This window comes from Capsicum annuum, chromosome 7 (assembly GCF_002878395.1).
Source record: "Capsicum annuum cultivar UCD-10X-F1 chromosome 7, UCD10Xv1.1, whole genome shotgun sequence".
NCBI classification, from domain to species: domain Eukaryota; kingdom Viridiplantae; phylum Streptophyta; class Magnoliopsida; order Solanales; family Solanaceae; genus Capsicum; species Capsicum annuum.
Genome location: NC_061117.1, coordinates 26,711,369 through 26,737,835, shown reverse-complemented (window position 1 = coordinate 26,737,835; position 26,467 = coordinate 26,711,369). Strand labels below are relative to the sequence as shown.

The 26,467-nt window shown below is 34.7% G+C and overlaps 1 pseudogene; it reads left to right on the top strand.

Annotated features, from left to right (window-relative positions):
- The first annotated feature begins 555 nt into the window (after positions 1-555).
- Positions 556-26,467, top strand: LOC107876417 (annotated as a pseudogene).

Genomic DNA, 26,467 nt, shown 5'->3' with positions numbered 1-26,467 from the left:
TGTATTATTTTGATGAGTACAATGTTTAGATGGAATGTATTATTTTTTGTACGATATAATTTTTTTTTACCAACAATCAAAATAAATATTGTATATAGACTGACACATAGGTAACAACCATAAACAAGATGTTATAGTTGAATTTTTTTGTGTTTAGTTGGTCTGATAAAAATATTATTCGGAGAAAATACTAGCAAATAGCATAATGATTTGATAAAAAATTTGAGTATTAAAACTTGATTATAATAAGTTTAATGTCTAAATGAATATTCGTGTATATTTCAAGTAAGTTTGAGCTTGATAGCTTGCAGAGAGGTTCCAATCAGATCGCCAATGAATTTTGTAGGCTAAAAGAGGTGAATATTCTATTTAGTTGTTGAATTAATCTATCATATTCTTCTTGTCAAATATTTTGGTGTCTTTTAATAAGAGCTCATAAGTTCAGCACTTCTATCAGATTGACTTACTCTTAGTATAGTTTATACCTAATTGAATCGTAAGTAGGATTTCAAATTTCAAATTAGAGTTCAATATGAATCATGTTCTTTTTCTTTAATGAAGCTTGGTGAGGATACAAGTCAAATAATTAACGACAAAGTAGAGAACAAGAAACTAAAGGACAAGAAAGAGGTAGAAGTAAAGAAGATTGAAGTCAACTTGGATTCAAAGATGGAAACCATTGGTAACCTTGTGCATGATTCGGTGATAGTTAGTGATGACAAGGCATGTGAATTTTGTTGATTTTTAAGTGACATAAGCAAGCTTAAAATAAAATCGAATCTCTTAACAAATATTTTTTTCGTAGGCAAATAATGTAATAGTAGGTCTTGGAGAGAGAAGCATATTGTGAAAGGTCTTAAAAATCATGTTCATCTCGTTAAAGATCTTGCCATTGCTGACATAAGAAGGGGTAAGGTCTATATTGAGCTTATGAGATAGGCGTTTTGCAACAACACTTGTTTGGTATTCAAAGCATGTTCCTCAACATATTTGTCAAATCATCAAAATAAAGCATAACTATGCATCATCAATTGCTGAGCTGCTCTGACCTCTCTATCTCTCTCTATCCAAGTCCCACTTTTTCATTTACCTTTACCCATTCTAAGATTGCATTCTTCAGAGTCTTATTTTATGTTCTGGAATTTTTTTTCCATCCGTTACTTTTATTTGTTAACTCACAATATTCAGGATAATTTGTTCAGCTAACTCTTTTACTTCTGGAAAATTTTGTTGCTAAACTCGTATTCTCTTGTACGTTGGTGTATTGACTTGCAAGATTAGTATGAAGATATCTCCAATATGCAGGTGCAGATGTTGCTGGAAGAAGAGGTTACTATCTGAAAGGGGATAGTTTACATCTTAATTAAGCATTGATTAATTTTGCTCTTGATTTCTTGGAGGAGAAGGAATATACTTCATTGCAGACTCTATTCTTCATGAGGAAAGATATTATGGCAAAGTATGCTCAGTTAGCTCAATTTAGTGAAGAACTTTACAAGGTATATCTCGTTATGTTTTGTTACATGGAGTTGATAGACACTCATACTACAGTTCATTCCATGAATTAGTGACAGTAACTCTATATTTTTTAAAAACGTAAAAGATATTTCAATAAACAAACAAAAGATTCCCCCGAATAGGTACATTCAAATAGAACCTCCCTATCCTTGATGATATGAGGGAACATTAACTCTATATTCTTGATGTTTTTCTTTTAATACGATATTTATTAGTGGCGAGGCATACCTCACTTTTGTTTTGATAGGTCACTGGTGAGGAAGATGACAAATATTTGATTGCCACTACGCTGAAAGGGGCTGGTGTACATCTTAATCAAGTGTTGATTAATTTTTCTCTTTATTTCTTGGAGAATAGGGGATATACTCTATTTCAGACTCCATTTTTCATGAGGAAAGATATTATGGCAAAGTTTGCTCAGTTAGCTCAATTTAGTGAAGAACTTTACAAGGTATATCTCATTATGTTTTGGTACATGGAGTTGCTAGACACTCATACTACAGTTCATTCCATGAATTAGTGACAATAACTCTACATTTTTTAAAAACGTAAAAGATATTTCAATAAACGGACAAATGAGTCCCAGCATAGGTACATTCAGATTGAACCTCCCTATCCTCGGCGATTTAAGGAAACATTAACTCTATATTCTTGATGTTTTTCTTTCAATATGACATTTATTAGTGGTAAGGCATACCTCACTTATCTTATTCTTTTGATCGGTCACTGGTGAGGGAAATGAAAAATATCTGATTGCCATTGCCGAACAACCTGTGTGTGCTTAATCATTTGACAAACCAAATTCCTCCTTCACAACTTTAATTAAGATATTGTAACACAACCTGGCACCAATGGTCTATCCTGTACTATCTCTATTACCAGTTGGATTTTATTGAGTAACCTATGATATCTACAGGTTTGCTGGATACTTATCATGATTTTGGAAAGGAAGCTGGTTCACATGGTCGCAACACACTTGGAATTTTTAGAGTCCACCAATTTGAGAAAGTGGAACAGTTTTGTTTGACCAATCCAAACAACAATGATTACTGGGACATACACGAAGAGATGATTAAAAACTCAGAGGAATTCTTTCAGCAGATAGGTCTAATTTCTCCACCATTTTCTGGGATATTGCCTGTCTGTTTGAAATATGAGCCTTGAAGCTTCTTTAAATAATAGGAGAGGGGTTGTTTAGGGGGCCACTACTTATTGGGTCTCAGTCTTTTATTTTATGTAGACGGTTAGTAAGTTCAATAATTTTGGTATTTTTGTATATCCAAAAGAACTTTATACATTTGAGATTCCTAAGAGCACTATTGAAAGAAAATTTTTAGTCTGAAATAGCTTTTGTAGCTGACTAATGCATTTTGCTTCACTTAAAAATATTAGTTAGTTGAGGCTTTTACTATTGCTTAGTCATATTATCTGTTACTAGGCTAATCTAAAACTTGGCTTGACATACCATGAGTGTAATTTTTGGATTCTAAAGTAGCTCTTTCCTTGTATCTCTACAGATTCCTTACCAAATTGTGGCTATCGTTGGTGGTGTTGAGTTGTCACTAAAGAACTTTATACATTTATTTTTTGAAAATTTTGGGAACATCATTTGATAAAAAGATTTAGTTTCTAACTTCTGCAACTCAAGAATAGATTCTGGTTCCCAGTGTTTTTAAACATAGCTCTTTCTTTTTAACAGTTAAATATTCCTTACCAAATTGTGGCTATTGTTTTCGGCACACTGAATAATACATCAGCAAAGAAGTATGATCTGGAAAGGTAGTTCCCTACATCATCGACTTACAGAGAGCTTGTGTTCTGCTTAAACTGCACAGACTATCAGTCGAGGAAATTGGAAATTTAGTTTGGACATAAGGTACTTTGCAATCCAGCTTCAGTTTCCATTGTTTTAGATATTTTTTTTCATAAAAATATGAACTACTCTAACATAATTGTTTCCTTTGGGTGAAGAGAAAGCGAATCAGTACGTGCATTTATTAAACTCCACCCTTACAACGACAGAGAGGACTGTGTTGTATACTTGAGAACTACCAGAAAGAGGGATGGAGTTGAGATTCCTAAAGTTCTACGGTCATACATGAGTGGGAAGACATTCATTCCTTTCCAGGTCTCTCCAGCGTAAGAAGCTATGTTTTTAGCTTTGAGATTATTCCAATTACTTGTTGGGATTAAGTTCTTGTCATGTTAGTGTGTTATTTTATGCCAAATATTTTTATTAGCAATTGTTTAGTGTCATTAGAGGTTTATAAGCACATAGAAAATATAGAACACTTCCAATGAGTTCTTATAATATTGGAGTAAGACAGGTTCAATTGAAGCAACATGGACATTGAGGATCCATATAGAGGACCTCCATATAAAAAAAGCATTAATCTTAACGTTTAATGGAATAAAGTCAAAACTTTGAGCCCATCTATTTTATTCTTAAAATACTTTTTTCTTTTAGATTGAGGCTTAAGTGACTCTCCATTACCAGAAATGTGCACACTAATTTTTGGTTTAGACATTTGATTTGAAAAGTTTGCTAGTTAAATCAGATATTTAGTTGGAAGGAGAGGGCTATACCCATGGAGTACGTGTTTGGTAATAGTTTTTTTAAAAATGATTATTATGCTAAATTTTTTGTTGGACTGGTGTTCATTTTTCACGGTATTATACAGAATGAACCCGACAAAAGGAGTATTCTAGGGAACACAATTACAGTTTAAGCGAATATGCCATTAAGTGGTTTGACAACTTTTGGAGCTGCATTTTTGTCCATGTTTGAGTGTTCTCAAATGTTGCATCCTGTGAGTTATGCTACTTCATTATACTCATATATAAAATTATTAGAGCTTTCTCATATACTCACCAGAATCTGAACATCTTTTCCTAACTTTTCCCTCTAATCATGTTAGTTGTTGGAGCATATAACATTTGTCGATACTCCTGAAGTTCTATCTCATGAAAAATAATGAACACAAAGAAGCAATGATTTTATAGGAGTAATTTCCTGGTTTGCTTTTACACGTGATCTCATTCTTCTTTTGTTTGATCCTCACAAACTTGATATAAGAGATGAGTTCAAGTGTGTGATTGCATGTCTTCGAGGTCATGATGATAAGATACGGGTGGTTCTGAACAAGGCTGACCAAGTTAATACTCAATAAGTATGCTTAAACTTTTGATTTTGTTCTGTCATGTTTTTCATCGATTTCTGGACTAAGCTACAAGTTGATTTAATTATTTGTGTCAACTGTAGCTTATGAGGGTTTATGGAGCATTGATGTGGTCGCTAGGGAAGGTTCTAAATACCCTTGAAGTTGTGCGTCTCTACATAGGGTATGATCTCTATATTCTTAAAATCAGTTGTATTTTGGGAATTCTAATATCTATGATTTTCTGAGATGTATCAAGCTTGTGTTAGACTATTGCTAGTGGAAAGGAGATATTGGTTGCACCTTATGAGACTTGACTTCTGATTTGGGAGTTAGACCATGTCTTCTTAACATTAGGCGTGGTTGGCTCCTAGTAGGGTTTTTTAAGGGTGGGGGTTAGAGGTTACTTTGTCCAAAAAATTTCCATCTCATTTGAGATACTACTCCCCCACTGCTTTTGTCTCTCATGCTTGGGAAATCTGGAGACCATACTCGATGGTTATGAAAATGTAGAGGTGGTTCCTCCTTTATTTGTCTTCATGGGAAATTTTTGCTCTCAGCCATTTAGTCATTCATTAAAGTCGATCTCAAGTCTCAGGAAAGTGGAAGTTGGTAGAAGGTATCCGATGGTACCACTGCCATAATAAATATGAAGATGATGTCTTACATTATTAAACTACGTACCATAAAGATCAGCTGTCTCTTCTGGATATATGAATAGTTTAGAGTAGACTTTGTGTTGATGTGAGAAAATCAGAATTGATACTAGATGGAGAAGTGTGTGATAACGTAGATCTCACAATGATGTTTGGTTGAAAGATGTGTTACTGCTTGCGAAATATATAGAACTTAAAATATGTAGAAATTAATCATATTTTGAATTATGACATTATTAATGAATAATTTTATTTTGTGATGTGTATAGATTGTGTTATAATTTATTATGTATGTAAATAAAAATTTACGTTAATACGATGGCTATTTATATAAATCATTTCAATTTAATAACATGTGGCAACAATCATTGTAATAGATCAATAAACCAATAGATAGTCAAAAAACATTGCAATAGAATAACGAAAGCGTCGCAATAGATGCTATTGAAATGGTTTAATGTCATTACAATAGAATCTATTGCAATGGTTAGTAACTGTTGAAATAGATGAAAATAGGAGTTCCAATAAGTAATGAAATAGTTGTAACAGGTACTCAAAAATTGTTGCAACAGAATAACAAAAGCGTCGCAATAGATGTTGTTGCAATAGATTCTATTGCAATGGTTAGTAACTGTTGTAATAGGTGAAAATAGGCATCTCAATAAGTCAAAAAATAACTGTCTCCATGGTCAAGCTATGGCGACAGTTTCAGACAACCATCACATAAATAGTTGCCATAGACCTATCGCAACGCCCACCTATAGGACGCTTACTGAAACGTTGCAGTAGAGGTATGCCAACGGTTTTGTTGTTTATTACAATGGTTTTGCAACTGTCACCATAGGGATAATTTTCAGTAGTGATTGTTGGTGCATTATCACTGGAGATGTATCAAGGATCACCTGTGATAATATTTGGAATTTAATTTTGGGTGTTTCAAGATGTTTAACTATTGATTCTAGTGCGATCAGTTGAGACTCTATAAAAAATAATATTTTATCCAATAAATAAAGATTGTCGATCAATTTTACACCAACAGTGCGATCAGTTGAGACTCCATATAATAATATTTAAAAAGTAATATAATGATTACTTTGTTATATTAAAATAAACACACCAATCTATATTAAGTATAAGGCTAAGTTATGAATATGTTGAAACTTATATGTATTATAGAATACAATTTGAAAATAATTTAATCTAATATTATTATCCTTTTCAACATCCACATCATAAGATAATGCATCTATCCCCTTGATTGGTTCAGTAGAATTTTTTCACATGTCTTGCTTTCATGTGGCATTTGTAGTAAATCACCCGCAAACGCAGAAATATTCTTTTAATAATCATAAAAAAACAACATTAGCTTTTGACAAATAACAAATAAGTCTTTCAAAATTGTTATATGTTGATACATGTTTTCTTCGAATTCATCAAACCTAAGTTCTACAGACCTTAATTCATTCAAAATAATTTTGACAGATTCAGCAACATATTGCTAGATTTTCTTGAATTGTTTCTCAACCTACTCATAAAATAATGATGAATATGATAATTTAATTTGAAATGATATTTTATGAAAAATGTAAAATCAGCTCTATATGCTGCATACAAAATTAAAAAAATTAATACATTACAATAACATAGTAAATGAAATTGTTAGTGCTCTATCTCCATTTAAAATTAAGAATTGAAAAAATTAGCTACAATATGCTAATATTGATATTAGTTACATATAAATTAATAGAAATGAGACAAATACTTACAGAACATTGCATACATCAGTAAATTAATTAATACATTAAATTTTAGTATTGATCTTTTTTCTGAAAATTAGACATATCACCAAGAACCTGTACGTATAAATAACAGTTTTTAATACTAAAGAATGTCATGCCTTTTGCACTATTTGATGAATCAAAAACTTACGTTATTCTAGAACTTCAACATGTCAGCTTGAAACTACAAAAACATGAAAAATATATCAAACACATTATTAGTAAATTCGTAAATGAAATTAAAAATATTAATTGAAAAAGAAATATGAATATTCATAATGTACATTTGACAATTTCTTCTTCAGTTCTATGAATAAATCATCTTTTGAACAAATATTTTCACCACCAACATTTGAATGAATGAAGATGTCCTGATCTTCTTGAATCAAGTTGTCTTGATATATTGTCAGCAGATTGTACTTTATCATTTCCTCATCTGTAAAGATAATATCTTTGAATTGATACTAGTGTAAACAATAAACTTGAGTTAAATGAAATTGATAACAAGTATTAAAATTAATATAAAATAGATATTGATTAAGAATACAACACTGGAGAAAGTAATTAAAACAAAACTAGCAAAATAGAACCACTTCAGTTTCAAAAGCCTTTTAAGCTAAACTGATTACTCAGACATGGAATACAATAAGGCAACTCATACTCTGTTAATACAGGTTTTGAAAATTATTAATTCCTCTGATCAATGACTATGTAACTACTACTAGTTACTGTTTGTGCATTTTAATGTTAATATTAAATTGCATGATGGACATAAAGTGAAGAAGGTGGTGTTATGATAGTTTGATAACTTTTATAACTTCTAACACTTTATTTGTCCATTTTCTATTACTTTATTTTTGGTCTTTAATCTTATGTGTTAGTGGTCAGAATATGGTCATAAGTTTCTTGTATCTTCTATCATTATTCTACCTCTTTATGTATAGTAACTCATATAACATATGAGATCCTTAAAACATTAATCTTCCCACTTTAATATCTACTACTCCCTAATTTATTAGATGGAAGAATATTACACCTATATAAATGGTATTTTCTTCCTTGTATTTAATAACATATGAAAAGAGATGAGCGGTAGTACATTGTGAGTGACAAGAAAAAGAAAAAGACTAAAGAGAGTAACTATGTTAGTGAAATAAAGAGTTAAGACATAAAAAATCTTTCTATCCTTCAACTATATTCACTATACAAAGAGAGTTTTAATATGTTGAAGGAAGATGTTCTTGTGGTGGAGCTTTGAACTCTTCAACTAATCCAGAGTTGCTTGAGTTGTACATCGTTGATGGGCTGTTATATCCTGGAGGGAACAAGTCATGAGATGTACTGCTGGATCGGTGTAGATTATGCCGCAGTGGGCATGAATCCCCTTAAAGAGAGTGAAATATCTGCGCCTCAGCCAAGAAGATGATTGTCTTATTTTCTTCACTCTTTTGTATTTTCAACTGTAGTTTATTATTTGTGGTATATTACACCATCAATTGCTATACCTCAACACTAATCTCATGTCACTTATGTCAAAAAAATGACAAAAAATATAGCATGAACAACCAGTAAGGCTTTGTTTCTTATGTAGATGAGTAGTGGGAGAGAACCTTTTAATGAAGAGAGCCTATGTGATTTGGGTGTGTTGCAAAAGCAGCAAATCAGTATGAACATCAACACATATGTTTCTCTTAGAATACCTTAATGGCCTTACTTGCCAGCAATACATGATTAACCCAGTAAAAGCCGATTAAAAGGTGATCAGTAATCTTTATAAGTCATTGATTAAGTTTATCAAAGAGACAAATAATATTTGAAATCATATTCAAACAACATGAGCATAACAATAAAGGATTCTTACCAGTAGAATATATATCCTTAAAAAAATACTATAAAGATGTAGTTAACATTACCTCATTGCTATAACAATTAAATATTATTTTCTTCAAATACTAATTAAAAATGAGTTTCTTCAATGACTTTCAATTTAAAATTAGAGGACTCAGAAGTGATTCACTTTCAATAACAACAGTTTTGTCCATGTTCAGACAACATTCATAAAATCAAACTTGAAGAGCCAAATGAAGTCCATCAAAAGTAAATAATGATGTATTGATTCTCAAACCATGATTATTTGATTTGTGCAATATTTTAAAACACTCATTCCCCAGTCATAATTCAAGTAGTCACCAGACTCAATCAAATCAAAGTATAACTTTGATATGTAATTTCTTGACAAATCAATTACCAAGAATCTGATTATGAAATAAATCATATCAATATTATACAAATTTTCTTTCCTACGAAAATTCTTAATCATAACAAAATCAGTATAAAAATTACATCTCTTAACCTTTTCAGTACCAGGATAATATTTAGACATAAATTTGTTTGAAGCTTTGGGATCTGAATAAAAATCAAACTTTTTTTTCTAACTTTAAATCAGTGACACCATAAAATTATCTTTTACTGAAATGCAACAACTTGTCATTCAACTTAAAGATAAACATATCATCTATGTTATTCTTTGTCTCTGCGTGCAATAAATTTTGTACAAGTTGGAGCTGCACTTTAAGAAGATGCATCTTCAAAAAGTGTCCAAAAGGTGAGTTTTCAACTATTTCAAAATGTTCCTTCTTCCATCTTAATATAAGGTCATAAAAACATTGACCTTAATATATGATGCCCAATGACAATTTGTTTTTCACTCCTACATACATTTAAAAATAAAAAACTAAGAAAAGTAAAATACAACATCAAAATAACACCAATCTTTGATTAAAAAATTTTAAAAACTAAAATAACTACAACTTATAACAAAAATTTAACATGCATTACATATTTTAAAAAATCTGTTATAAAAAATATAAAAAATCATACAATTTTTATAAACAATTCATACAATCTATAAAAAAGAAATTCAAAACTCATATAATTTTTACATACAAAAAAATACCTACACCATATAACAAAAACTTAACATACAATTTTAAAGAATCTGTAAAATAAATATAAAAATAACATAATTTTTTAAAAAAAAGTCATACAAACTTTAAAACAATGTCCAAAATCATACCATTTTTATAAAACAAGTCATACAAAATATAAAAAAAATCAAAATTCATACAATTATTACATATAAAATAAACTTACAAATTTTTCAAAATTTCTTGTTGCTTTTATTCTTGGACACATTCTTGACATTTGTTACCTTAGACCTTGACCTTGTAATTTGAGAAGGTATATCTATTTCGTACTTTGACTTTTTCGATTTGAGTGATGAAATTTCTTCATCAAAATCGGAATAAAAAATTTGCTCACTAACAATATTCTTTCCCTTATAATTCCTCTTATCTTGAGGAATAATGTAACGCCCCGAGTCTGTACTTCAGATGCTACATAGTTCTAGAGACCCCGAAGGACCACCAACTAACCCATGAAAGGTACCTGCTGTGAGCACTGAATAATAACAATACTACAATGATAATATATCTAAAATAAATGTGGAAGATAGGCTGAAATTTGCCATAAGGTTCACAACTGAGACAAATACTGAATACTAAAATATCTGTCTGAAATACTTTAGTCTGAAAAACTCTAACTATCTGAACATGGAGTTGATGGGACAAGCCCCCAACTAACTCCGTCTACTGAACTACTGATAAAATGAAATTGTAACTTTGTCCTAGAACTATGAAGACTCACCCTTAAGTCTGTTGCTGATAAGCTTGGCTACTAAGTATGATCAGGAGCCCGTGCATCTAAACCTATGATATAAGACATCATAGCACAAAGAAAATAATACGTCAGTACTTTTAATGTACTGGTATGCTAAGTGAGGTAGGTTGATATGCATGGGTTCTTATGCATGAACAATAACTGAATAAGAGTACATGCATAAATACATAAACTGTAACTGAGGTCAGGATAACACTGGATACCGAGTTTTGAATATTGATAAATGATATCTGAGTTTACTGATACTGTATTACTGATAACTGAATGACTATTTTTAATAGTCCTAATTCTAAAGAACTAATCTGAGTTCTACACTAAGTTGGATAACTATATCTGACAGTCCAGAATCTGTATAACTAAACTGAGTTCTGTACTGAGACTGAAATTAAAACTAAAACTGTGGAAGGTAATCATCTAACCAATATACCCTTCTCCAAATGGATTGGGGTCCAACCTGTAATCCAGTTAGAAGGTTGTCAGTACTAATATCTCCCCCTTGGGAACCTTCGTCCTTGAATGAGACTGTCTAAGTTGAGAGTACTGGTAGACTGAACTTGCTTACTGAGCACGCATAACTGAAGCATGATTTCATGACTGAACTACTGATAGACTAAATTTTCATAATAAACATGAATGACTAAAGCATGACTAAATTTTGAAAACATGACACATGACTGAGCTATTTCATGAGGGCATGCATGATATAAGAATGCTGTGCAACTGAACTGATATTTAACTCATAAAGGAAAGCTGAATATGGAACTGAGTAAATTCAAGAAAAACTGTTACCTTGAGCTGAGTCTGAGTTTGCGGAGAAGAGTTGAGGAAACTTGGTTCGTATATCTATTTTTGCTTCCCAAGTAGCTTCCTCAATGGAATGATTCCGCCAAAGAACTTTGACTAGAGGGATTTCTTTGTTCCTCAGTCTGCTAATCTGATAATCAAGGATTTTGACTGGAACCTCTTCGTAAGAGAGATTGTTTTGAATATCTACACCCTCTATAGGGACTGCAACTATTGGGTCACCCATGCATTTCTTTTGCAAGGAGACATGAAACAATGGATGGACTGAAGCTAAGTCTAAAGGTAACTCAAGCTCGTAAGCCACCTTTTCAAAACGTCTAAGAATTTGGTAAGGACCCACATATCGGGGAATGAGTTTCCCCTTTTTGCCAAACCTTTTCACTCATTTCATAGGAGGGATAAATACAAAAAATCCCCAACCTCAAACTCGAGATCCTTTCTGCGCACATCGATATATGAATTTTGTCGGCTCTGAGATGTCTTAAACCTTTCCCTGATCAACTGATCTTTCTCTAAGGTATCAAATATCAAGTCAGGCCCTACCACTGCAGCCTCACTTACTTCAAACCAACCAATGGGAGATCTTTATCTCCTCCCATAAAGCACCTCAAATGGAGCCATCTGAATGCTGGAATGGTAACTATTATTATACGCAAACTCAATCAAGGAAAAGTGGTCATCCCAACCACCCTTAAAGTCAATAACACACGCCCTTAGCATATCTTCCAAAGTCTAAATGGTCCTTTTTGCTTGCCTATCTGTATGAGGATGAAGGCTGTACTGAGGTGAACTTGGGTACCAAGACCCTTTTAGAAGGCTTTCCAAAAATAAAAGGTGAGCTATGTACCTCTATCCAAAATAATGGATAATGGAACTCCGTGAAATCTGACCAACCCTCTAACATAGAGTTTGGCATAATCCTCAGCTAAATAAGAGGTATAGACCGGTAAGAAATGAGCTGACTTGGTCATCTTGTCTACGATAACCCATATAGAATTATGCTGACGACGAGTACGAGGCAAACCCATCACAAAGTCCATGTTCACTTTTTTCCATTTCCATGTGGGAATACTGAACTTCTACAAGGACTCACTAGGCTTTTTGTGCTCAATCTAACCTGCTAACACATCGAGCACTTGGCTATAAACTCTGTAATGTCTCTCTTCATCCTACTTCACCAACAGACTTCCCACAAGTTGCGGTACATCTTAGTGACCCCTGGATGAATCGAGTAGCGCACATCATGCACTTCTGCGAGAATCTGCTGCCTCAAGTCATCTATACCTGGCACACATTACCATCCATGACAACACAATACACCATCTCCCTCTTGGAAGAACACCTCTATCTTTTGATCTCTGACTGATTCTTTTAACTTAAATAGACTGGGATCCCTATCCTGCTCTTTCTCTACCTTAGAAACAAGAGATGATTTTGAGCTACTCTGTACCCATACACTACTTTCTGCTGAATTAACTAAGTGGACACCTAGTCGGGTAAGCTGATGAACTTCCTGAACTAACTTCTTCTTATCATCTTCCACGTGAGCAACACTACCCATAGACATCCTACTGAGAGCATTAGCCACTATATTAGCCTTGCCCAGATGATACAGAACACTCATGTCATAGTTTTTCAACAAATCCAACCACCTTCTCTGATGGAGGTTTAAGTTTTTTGAGAGAACACATACTGCAGGCTCTTATGGTCAGTGAACACATCAATGTGCACTCCATACAAATAGTGCCTCTAAATCATTAAGAAAAATACTATAGCTTCTAACTCCAGATTATGAGAGGGATAGTTATTTTATGAGGCTTAAGCTGTCTAGAGGCATAAGCTATTACCTTACCTCTCTACATTAAAACACACCCTAAACAAACTCTGGAAGCATCACAATATACCACAAACCCAACTGAACCATCTGGTATGGTCAAAACTAGGGCTGTAGTGAGTCGATTCTTCAACTCCTGAAAACTCTTCTCACAAGAATTTGACCACTGGAATTTGACTTTTTTCTAAGTCAATCTGGACATAGGAGATGCAATAGATGAAAATCCCTCAACAAACCATTAGTAATAGCTGGCTAAGCCCATGAAGCTCCTAATATGTGATGGAGAAATGGGTCTGGGCCAGTTTTTTACTGCTTTGGTCTTTTGGGGATCAACCCTAGTGCCATCATCGGAAATAATATGGCTGAGGAAAGCTACTGACCTTAGCCAAAATATGAACTTACTAAATTTGGCGAACAACTGATAATTTTTTAGAGTCTGTAATACTATTCTGAGATGATCTGAATGATCATGCTCATAACGGAAGTAGACAAGAATATCTTCTATGAAGACTATGATGAACATGTCCAAGTATTACTTAAACATACGGTTTATCAAGTCCATTAAAGGTGTTGGGGCATTGGTAAGACCAAATGACATGACTAAGAATCTGAAGTGACCATACCAAGTTCTGAAGGTTGTCTTCAGAATGTCACATTCTCTGACTCTGAGCTAATGATATCCTGATCTGAGGTCTATCTTAGAAAAATAACTGGCACCCTAAAGTTGGTTAAACAAGTCATCGATTTTAGGCAGTAGATACTTGTTGACTTTATTTAGCTGATGGTAGTCTATACACATTCTGAGAAAACCATCTTTCTTACTCACGAATAGAACTGGTGCACCCCACGGGGATACACTGGGTCTGATGAATCCCTTATCTAGGATATCCTTTAACTATTCCTTTAACTCCTTGAGTTCTGCTAAAGCCATTCATATGGTGGGATAGAGATGGGCTGAGCATCTAGAAGAAGGCCGATTCCAAAGTCAATTTCCCTTTCGGGAGGAACTCTGGGAAGATCTTCGAGAAACACATCTGGGAATTCACATGCTACTAATACTGATTCAAGATTAGGGGTATTTAAACTAGAGTCCCAAACTCAAACAAGATGATAGACACATTCTATAGATATCATTCTTCTTGCCCTAAGGTAAGAAATAAGCTGACTCCTAAGCACTGAAGTACTACCGCTCCACTCTAGGAAAGGTTCATTCGGAAACTAAAATTGAATAATTCTATTTCTGCGATCAACAGAGGCATAGAACTAATAAAGCCAGTCCATGCTAAAAATGACATCAAAATCTATCATCTCTAATTCTACTAAGTCTGCTGAAGTGACTTTCTAAAATACCATAATCGAATAGTTCCTGTATACCCGTCGGGCTATAATAGATTTAGCCACTGGGGTAGAGACTGAAAAGGATCTTCTAGGATTTTAGGGACTAACTCCGAAGTCAACAGCTATATAAGGAGTTATAAAGTACAAAGAAGCTCCTAGATCTAGCAAAGCATAAACATGTAAATGATAAAATTATAATGTACCAGTGACTGCATCAGGAGAAATTTCCTAATCCTATTGGGATTGAAGTACGTATAATCTATTTTGATGCTGACCACTGGTAACACTAGAAGTGGCACCTTATTGAGTTGGTCGATTGCTGGGACTGGCCTTGTTGGCGTAACTCCCTACCTTTCTGAGCAACTACCTGACACTCCTAAATTCAATGGCTTGGCTTGCCACACCTGAAGAATACCTCACTGGCATCTCTACACTTATCCTGATGGTGTATGCCATATTTTTGACATAGAGGATTTGTATGGGCACTGTTAACACTTCCTTGGGACTTAGGGCCTAATTTCTTACCCTTATTATCATTTCTGAATTTAGGTAATGGGGCATTCACTGAACAAGGTGCTGGGGCTAAAGAGGTCTGATAAAACTGAGGAAGGTTACCCCCTTCTGACCTAGGCTGAGTGAAATTGAAGCTACCTATTCTAGCTCTCTTATTCTTTCTCTCCTTCTCTTTATTCTTAGCCTCTTCTATTTGCTAAGCATGGACTATGAGCCTCGATATGTCCATCTCCTTAATTATCATTGCAGTCCTACACTCCTTTATCATACTGTTAGACACACCGAAACAAACTTACTCATCTTAGATTTGTTATCTGCTACCATATAAGGGGCATATCCAGCTAACTAAGTAAACTTGACAGAATACTCTTGTACTATCATGTTGCCCCGCTTTAGATTAATAAACTCCAAAGCCTTAGCTTCCCTCAACTCCAGTGGGAAAAACCTATCAAGGAAAGCAGAGGCAAACTCCTCCCATTCTATGGGCCCTATATCTGTAGCCCTCCCTGCCTTCCACTGCTTAAACCATAAGTGAGCTATATCCTGCAACTGATATTCAATCAATCAGAACTCTTACTGGCCATCACCTCCATAATATTTGTAACTTTCTGTACCTGATCAAGGAATTCCTGTGGGTCCTCATCTGAATTAGACCCAGTAAATGATGGAGGATTCATTCAGGTAAAGTTTTGAATTCTAGCTGTAGTAGTGTTAGCCTCTGGGTTGGTCAGAACGAAAGTTGGGCATTTATTTTGGGCTGCTACTTAATTGGCTAGAGTGGTAAATGCAGCCCTGAATTCTATATGGGAGACATATTCGTCTATAGGATCTACCTGAATGGGCTGAGGGGATGGCTGATTTCTTGCTTTTCTTGCGTTCTTCTTCTATTCTTCTTAGGAGGCATGTTCTGTAAACAAAAGGAAGAAAAAAATTAGACTGAGATTTTAATTTAAGCTTATCCTCATTCACACAACATGAATACTGAAATAAGGGAAACTTTTCCTAAAACATCTCATAGCCTCTGGTCCATAAGTGTGAAGCGCTACACACCCATGCACAAGAATTTACTTGATGTGTCTTTATAACTTCCTAGGACTCTGTTGAACCTTAGGCTTTGATACCAAGTTTGTAACACCCCAATTCTGTACCTCGAATGTTATACGGTGCTAGTGACCTTGAAGGACCACTAGCTAACCCATGATTGGTACTGCTATAAGTACTGAAAATGATAATAATCTGAAATAAATATAGAAGATAGGATGAAATTCACCATAAGGTTCATAATTGAGACAAATACTAAATATTGAAACATCTATCTGAAATACTCTAGTTTGAAAGCCTCTAACTGTCTGAACGTGGAGTTGATGAGACAAGACCCGAACTAGCTCTGTCTACTAAACTATTGACAAACTAAAATTATAACTTTATCCTCAAACTATGAGGATTCACCCTTAAGTCTATTGCAGATAGGCTGGGCTGCTAAGTGCGATTAGGAGGTCGTGCGTCTGAACCTATAATATAAGACATCATAGCACAAAGAAAAGTATGCGTCACTACTTTGAATGTATTGGTATGCTAAGTGAGGTAGGCTAATATGCATTGGTTCATATACATGAACAATAATTGAATGAGAGTACATGCATGAATACATAAACTGTAACTGAGGTCATGGTAACACTAGATATTGAGTTCTGACTACTGATTAATTGATATATGAGTTTACTGATAACTAAATAACTATTTCTAATAGTTCTGATTCTGAAGAACTGATCTGAGTTCTTCACTGAGCTGGATGACTATATCTGAAACTGAAACTGTGGGAGGTAATTATCTAACCGACATACCTTTTTTTAAATGGATTGGGGTCCAACCTATAACCCCAGTTGAAAGAGTGTCAGTATTGTGCCATGGGTACTAATACTGGTTATATGGATCCATTATACTGATGTATTATATTATCCCAAAAGACTAAGGGTTTCAATCCTGAACTGACGTGACCCTTACAAAAAAGTCAAGCCTAAACTAACTGTCTATGTAGTTCTGGAGTACATGGATTGCTACTAACAACTCTTCCTATCTGATGGGGAAGCCGTCATCTCTGCACTCGCTCAGTGCTAAATCCTACTCCCAACTGAATAGACACTGAACTGATTTCTAGACTGTACTAGGCTTGACTGAACTGTTACTGATCGTGCTATGTAACTGAACTGAGATCACTAGGTTTCATAGATTGAAAGAATGCTACTGAGTTCTATTAACTGACTATGTTTACCTGAGGTCTGGACTGAATACTAAATTGAGACTGTGACTGGGTACTGAGTGCTACTGTTCGTGACACTACTGAGACCATTCTATAACTACTATAGCTCTAGGTAAACAACTAGATTTTTGAGTATTGAATACCCCCAGGACTCGATAGCATGAAAAATAAAGCATACCATAACTTGAAAAGTATAACCATGTGCACTTGTTTCTAACTCATTCATAGAGACATTTCATCAAACACTTGTAGGATATGAACTTGCAGATAAGATAGCATAACATGATCTTTCCCTTTTAGTTCACATGAGCAATTGATCAAGCATTTGGGGAAACATAATCTATACACGTGATACTAAGCAACATGTAGGCATCTTAATTTCCAATCCCAATTTACAATTTCAAGGGTCAACATGAATTCACATGATACTAAACACATGATAAATAATTTCACATAATACTTGTAATAACCCATGGATTAGAAATTTAAATAACATCAAAATCACGAATATATTCAAAATCCAACATGGAATTTACAAAATCATTTAAATTATAGTTTAAAAGAGTTTCTTGAACTCCAAGGGTGAAATAAAACCCTTGGATGAACACTTCACATACGTTGGTGCTTGAATTAATGAAGGTTGATGGTGAGTTCTTGAATCTTGAATTTGCAATTATATCTCCTACAATGTTTGTTATTGAGTAATTTGAGAGAGAAAGAGTGTAATTTACTTATTCAGGGCAGAATTTTGTATTTTGGGGGCTGAATAAACATGGGAAAATGACCCAAATACCCTTAAGGATGCTGAGCTTTAATGACTGAAAACTGACCCAGATACGCATCGCCTGATGTGTCGCATCGGTAGGATCGATGCTATGGCTGACATGCTATGTCGAGTCCACATTGGTTCACTGGAAATTGGCACTGGGAGATGGGAAAAATATTTATCAATGCGATAGGCAATGGTACATTGAGATCTCATTGATCCACTGGTTGGGACTCCCAAACGTGTTACGGACGATGTCAAAAAAATTCGAAACTTATATAAGAACACCTACTAACATGCCTGATCATGATTCAACCTAAAATTGATACTTTAAGGTCATAAGAGTCGTAAAATAAGATCTTCAACTTATGATGCTAAACTAATTCTAAGTGTAAACACTTTGCTGAAATTTTCTAAGTATAGGACCCCTTATCGAGCTCTAAGGGCTGAGTTAAGCTTAGAATTTTATAGGATCTTACAAATTACAACCTTTTTGTTGAGGTTTTTTTCATTTGCATGTTGACTTTTAACTTCTTGGATGGTTCATGTACTAGAAGAAATTCAGTTTTGTCGGTCAAGAATCTTTTTGCTTCTTGATGTGTAACACCCTACATTTTTGAGCTAGAAATTAAATCATCTTTCCTACGTGTATATAATAAAATCCCATGATTTATATTATAATTCATGTTTCATAATCTTTATACTGGGGTGTGAAGTTCTTATAAGGTGAAAAACGTTCAAAGAAATCACTTAGAGCAAGGTTGAGCTAAGAGCCTTTGATTTAGCCAAAATTTTATATTTAATTCTATAAGGGTCAACTTTGAATGTGTATAACTTTTTCACATATATGAAATTTTGCAAATCAATACCAACCAAATTATAGATAATTGAATTAGCTTTCAAACGATACCAATTTTGTCTTAATCCGATACTCGTGCAAAAAGTTATGACCATTTTTGTCAAAAATAGTAAGCTACCACGATAGCTCCGCAATGTGGAGTTAAGTTACCGCGTCAACCTCTACAATGCAGAGGATAATTTTCCTGCATCTATAAATACAAGCCCAAATGGTGTTTTAGTCATTTCCCCTGCCCCCAAGCACCTAAGTGATGGATTAAAGCCCCTAAAGGGCATTATTTGGCACTATCATCATCAAACCCTTATGTAAACCCTCCTCCTTCCCAAGAACAAAATCCAAAATCTTTTCCCCAAGAAATCTAGAGGTTAAGATTTCAAGTTCAAGAATCTTTAATAAAACACAAGAATAGGGTTCCTTTTACAAGCTCATCATTCAAGTCCCAACATTCAAGCTTTCTTCCTCAAGAATTCAAGGATTCAAGTTTCAATTTTAAAATTTTTCAAGAATTCATTCAATTAAAGTATGTGGGTATCCATCAATGGGTTCCTTTCACCCATTGAGCCTAAAAACCTCCTTTTTAATTAAAATATGGAGTTTTTCCTTTACTATGGAATTTCATATGTTCAAGATGGGTAAAATTCACGTGTTTCCTAGTAATTTGAACTCAATTCATGTTCATGTATTATTCCATGAAAATTTAGGTTGCTTCATGCTTTAAATTTCAGTTTGCCATGTCATATTCTAGTGAATTTCATGTTCAATCCCCAAACTATGAATTTAGCCATGTAATCATGTTGTTTTTCTCATACTTAACACACCTCCATGTTCAAGTTCATGATTCTCACATGCTTGATGAAATGTCTATGTTTTGGTTCATTAAAAGATGATTCCATACTATAGTTTTAAAGCTTTGTTATAATATTTTATGGTCACTCAGTGTTGGCGGGTTATGAATACTCGATACGTATATATTTTACATGATTTCAGTTTTTCAAGTAATGATTCAGTTAAACCATGGATATTATTATTTTACTCAGTTGATGTAATCATGATGAGCACCATAGTAACTAATGTTTAGTTAAAATTAGTCCATTTTAGTACCAGTATCAGTTGAATTAGGAGTAGAATTTACCACCAAGTGAATGCATGGATGTCGGCTCCCCTATCAGTTTAGGTAGAGTCATTAGTAGCAGTCCCTAAGTTTCAGAACTACGTAGCCAGCGTAGGATATGAGGGGTCACCCCTCAGTTTAGACTTGAATTCTTCTCAGGGGTCATCCGTCAGTTTAGTCTTGACACCCTAGTCCTTTAGGACACCAGTTTAGTGGATCCACATATCTAGTGTTCATACCCGTAGCACGGTATTGACACCTTTTCAAGTGGGGTTACAAATTATACCCCAATTAGCTCAAATTTGGGCATTTTGGTTATATGATACCTCCCACATTTTCAGTTAGTACTCAGTCTATATAAGTTCAGGTTTTCTTGACCAAGTAATCAGATTTTCAGTTATTTAGTCATTCAGATTATTTCAGTACATTCTTTGCTTGGTCTTGCATTCTTAGTATTACTTTGTCATGTTTTTATGCTCAGTATCCATACATGATCCTTGGTTTGTTTTACAGTCCATTCAGCTTTACATGAGATTTACATACAGTATTCATGTTTTACCGATTCCCAGCTTCAGTACTACTTATTCCACTAATGTAAAAATTTTAAGAAATTAAGTGTAGTGATTCACCAGCTTATCGGATTATGTTTGTTACTCATACTTTAAGATACTCCAGCTTTCAGTTTATTTCAGTCTCTTGATGAGTCTACTTGCACTTAGCAAACATGTTTTAAGATTATGTATGAAATTAGTTTACTTATTGCATTCACCCATACTTACTCAGTACATTCCAAAGTACTAATACAAATAAATGTCTATGTGCTACATTGTCTCATAATATAGGTACCAGTTGTAGCACACATTATAATCAGACGGTTTGCAGCTTCCAGCCAGTAGGTGATGAGTTCTCCTAGTTCGAGAATCTCCAAATAGTTGTAGTTCATGTACTTTATTTTAATTATTCATTTGTGATGTGTGAGCAGAAGCTAACACATTTGAAGCTTTTAACTCTAAATAATTGCAAAGTCTTAAGCAACTTTTGTTGTTTTTGATTGTTTTTATTATATTAATGTAGATACAAGTGATCGGGGAGGAAACCAAAGGAAACAAGAATAAATAAGCTAAAATCTGGTGCAAATAAGCTGAAGTAGATACGACGACATATTTGAAGCGCCGTCAGACATGTGACAAGGCGACAAAATTTCTGTCAACCGGAGGCAGATTATGCTGATTTCCAGTGAAGATGTGATGACATTTTTCACGCGCTGTCACATATTTGACACGCCGTCAGATTTTCCGTCGGAAGAATCAGAAGATAGCAATTCACTAGAAACTTTGACAACAGCTGGTACACGCCGTCAGACGTCTGACACACCGTCAAGATTACCCTCGTCTATTCCGAAGAAAAAAATTAAAACCTTAATTTTCATTTTCTTATTTAGGGTGACTATTTAAAGACTTGTTGAAGGGTTTTTATTATTATCCATCAGACAATTAAGGATCGATGACTGAGGGACAATAGATGATATATTTTTGTCTCTCTATTTCAAGAACAACATTATTTTGGTGTCTTTGCCTTGTGATTCGAATACAAGTTCTCTTTTGATCCTATTCATCATTGTAAGTTAATTCTTTCAGTTATGAATTCAAATTGCATGTTTGTTTCTCGTGTCATGAGTAGCTAAACTCCTTTAACCTGGATTGTGGGATCTAGGGTTAGGTCATGATAAGGTGTTAAGTTATTACTCAAGGTTTAATAGGTGTTAGGATTTCTTGGTAATTCTGATGTTATAACTTATGTCTGTTGGTTGCAAACAATAGGCGTACCTACTTTAGTTTGTTTGAGAAAGAAATCATAAACAGTAGGAAGTGAATTATCAATAGGGATTCAGAAAGGCTTCATTTAATAATCAGCACTGTACAAGGTTAATTAACCTGAGGTAAAATCTATGTAGTGATAAACGATTCCCTAAGTCTGAGAGGATTAGGAAATTAGTCGTTTGAATAGGTCGAGAGACATTTGAGCATACCATCGATTAAGATAAATTTTCATCCTAACTATCGTAAGAACCTTGAGTAAATTTTAGTGTCTTTCATGTACCGTATGCCCTAGTGAACATAATCCCAGTTATTCCATAACATAGTGATTACAAATATTTAAATTTAAACTGAAAATTGATCTTCTATGAAACTTAAATCCCCATTCAAGGAAACAACAAAATACCAGTAAATCATATCGTAAACAACTTAAAGTTCGCATCATATTCCTTGTGGGATTCGACCCCAACCTGCTTGGGTTTTATATTGACAACGATCTCTTATACCCATTCAAGAGTGTAGTTTAAGCATTATCAAAAATGACATCATTGCCGAGAACTATGGTTGTAAACTGAAAGATTGTGTGCGATAATTTGCTGTTAGTTAAGATTTCTATATTTACGTTTATTTTTTGTTTTTGTTTATTGTAGGTACTGCATTATTTATGCCAAAAATAAGAAGTTCTGGAGAATCGTTATTGCCAATCAATACGAAACCTCAACTGATAGAAAGAATGGCTGAAAACAGGAGACGGACAGACTAGCCGCTTTAGCTAGGGCTCAGGTGAATGTATAAAATTTGGGTCAAAAAGCACATCACCAGAACCCTGATGATAAAGATTTAGGTGATGAGGAATTTTTGAATCCTCAAAACCCAAGGCGAGCTGAGCAACTTACTGCACCAATGCAGCAAAATGTCAATAGAAACCGTCAAATCTAAGGAAGGTATGGCCAACAACCTGTTCAGTACGAGGCTGATGAAGATGATGAAGGCATGGACGGAGCTGGTGCAACGGGTGCTATCATTCCTCCACCATTGGCACCGGGTATAAAATTTAGCATAACAAGTACTATGATCCAACTTCTAAATTTAAAGGGGTTGTTTGGAGGCCTACCGGGTGATGATCCGAACATACATTTGGTGAACTTTATCACCATTTGCAAATATTTTGACAACCAGGAGTTATCTAAAATGCAATAAGGTTGAGGTTGTTTCCATTGTCTCTGTCTGGAGATGCAACAATGTGGTTGAATGAGTTAGAGCCTGATTCTTAACCAACTGGAGACAATTGAAAGATGCATTCGTAGAACGGTTCTTTCCACCCTCCAGAAGGGTGCAGTTGAGGGAGAAAATCAGTAACTTTAGAAAGCTCCCGATTGAAGTATTGCACGAAACCTGGGAGAGATTAAAGAAGAAGCTTGCACAATGTCCGAACCACAACATGACGGACTTGCACTTGATGGAGACTTTGTACAGAGCATTCAACTCTGTGACAAAGCTAATTGCTGACAATGCTGGTGGTGGTTCATTCATTGACCTCTCTTTTCTAGATGCTTTTGATATGATGAATAGAATAACCAAGCCAAGCCGGGCTTGGCATACAGGGATTCTATAGTTGTTAGCCTAACTGTTGCTGGTGGTATAACTGCGGAGCAGCGTAGAAGGGATGAAGAGCGAGATCAGGACATGGCCCATTTGATGACACAGATAGACTTACTGGCCAAGCACTTGCTATCAGGAAAGACTAAAATGGTTAAGGCTGTGGAATCTCAGGGTACTATTTCTGCAGGTGTTGATACAGAGGCAAACTATGTAAGTAATCAGGGGGGTTTCTGAGGTAATAGCCAAGGGAACCAAGTTCGGAACTTCTATGACAAGCCTGATTATAAAGACAAAGAGCAGGGACACTGGAGAAATAATAATGATAGGAGTGGTTTGTATGTTCCTTCTGGAAGTCGGGATGCTGTAACATTTAGTTCTGGCAAGATGTCCATGGAGGACATGACAAAAAAGCTATTGAAGGGAGTTGAAGCTACCAACTCGGGGGTAACTACTATGAAAAGAAAATTTTCTACCCTCAGTTAGTTGGTTAGCTCACACTCTGCTTTTAATAAGTAGTTGGAGCAGCAAATGAGCCAACTTTCTGCTACACTGAACTAGAGAAAAACTGGTACTTTACCTAGTGATACGGTTCAGAACCTGCGAAATGATGGCTCGTATATGGTGATTACCACTAGAAGTGGTAAAGTATTATCTGACCCTTTTATGGGCAAAGCTACGATTGATGAGGTAGTCGATGCTGAGCCAGACGTAGATGATTTAATAGAATCTGAGAAGTTGAGTAGTTCTGTTGGTATATCTGATAAAGGAAAAGATAAGGTGAAGAAAATGGTAGTAAAAGAAATGCCAAGGACACCACCTCCCTTTCCTCAGAGATTGAAGAAGAAAGCAGATGATGAAAAATTTAGCAAATTAATGGCAATACTGAAACAACTGACAGTGAATACACCATTGATGAAGTCACTTGAGCAAATGCCAAACTATGCTAAATTTATGAAGGAATTGTTAAATAAAGAAGTGGAATGTAAGCTGTGAGCCGATGGACAACATCCACCACTGTAATGTTGTTTCTTCATAATCCTTAGTGCCAAAAAATCCTGACCTTGAGGCATTTACCATACCGTGCACAGTTGGGTCGATGAAGTTTACAAAAGCTTTATGTGACTTAGGAGCAAGTATTAATCTGATGCCATTTGATATCTACAAGAAACTTGGATTGGGGGAACCTACCCCTACAACGATACGTCTTGTGATGGCAAACAGATCGATGAAATAACCAGTTGGTATATTGAATGATGTAACGGTAAAGGTGGATGAATTTATTCTGCCTGCAGATTTTGTGATATTGGACTGTGATGTTGATTTTGAGGTACCCATCATTTTGGGTAGACCACTATTGGCCACGGTAAGGTTATTAGTTTATATGGAGCTCAATGAGCTAAAGTTCATGTATGGAAAAAAGAAGGCCAGATTCAAAATGCATCCTCCTATAAAGCAGTTAGAGGAGATGAATATCTTTTTGATTGTGGATGTATTCCAAGAAAATGGTAATGAGGTATCGATACGGTATCTTGACGAAGTCTGAGCGATGTTAAATCAGGCACTATTTAGGAGGCAACCCAAAGTTTTAATTTTATTGTACTAGCATTTTTAATTTTTGTAGCAAGAGTTGTACAAATGAGGTGAAATTATTACAGTCAGCTTAAGAAGGTTGATGATAATTTTTGACAGGCTATCCCAAGTATGACAAGCCATGAAAAATGTCGTAAAAACAATTAAGTCAAAGCCTTATACTGTTAAGGCTGACGACAATGTTGAAGCGCCATCCGATCTCTGACGTGCTGTCAAAAATGCTGTCGAACGAGTTGGGCCCAATTTAAAATTTTTGAACTAACCCTGTGCAACAATAACTGTTCACATTCCCGCGTACTAGAGATAATTTTCTTTCAGTTTTGGTTCTCTTTCCTTAGTTAGTTATTTCCCTTTCTTTTTTAAATTTATTTCCATCTAAGGCAAATTTTAAAGCTTTCTTGTAAGTTGAAGCTTGAGGGTTAAGTTAAGAAACCTTCTCTCTCTCATCTCAGTCTTCTCCCACTCAAAATTCTAGGTGGACAAAGTACACCAGCTAAGTGTTGACATTCAGGTATGAGAAAAACTTCAACTTTATCTTTCTTTGGATAAATTGTGAACTACTAGAAACCTTGGTTTTGAAGGAATGAGCTGAACCCATTAACAGGTTTCAAGCTCCTTCAAAAACTAGGGTTTGTAGTGTTATGCTGTACAACTTCATTGAAATTTTAGTTAAATAACATGACCCAAGTTGAAATTGAGAATTATGGTAGATGAAAAATCAAGTAAAAAGGAATTTAAAGTTATAATTTTGTTTGACGACAATTTTTATGGCCTTTCACCTATGTGATGGCTATTCAAAAATGGCATCAAAAGTTGAGAAAATATTGTGGGTTCTGTATAAGGTTGATGACACTTTTGAAGCGCCGTCACATAAGTGATGACAAATCAGAAAGGCCGTCAAAACTTCGAACTAAAAATAGAATAATGTTAAACTGAGGTGATCCTTCTTCTTCTCTTGGTTGATTGTGGACACTAATTGAGGAATTTTATGTTGTTTCAGAACTGAGCATGGCACCCAAGAAAAAGAATACAACCACACCAAAGAAAGCGGATAAGGAGAGTGTACCTCAAAAACTTGTCAATGAGGACTCTGATGATGAAGACGACGAACCATTGCTCAGATAG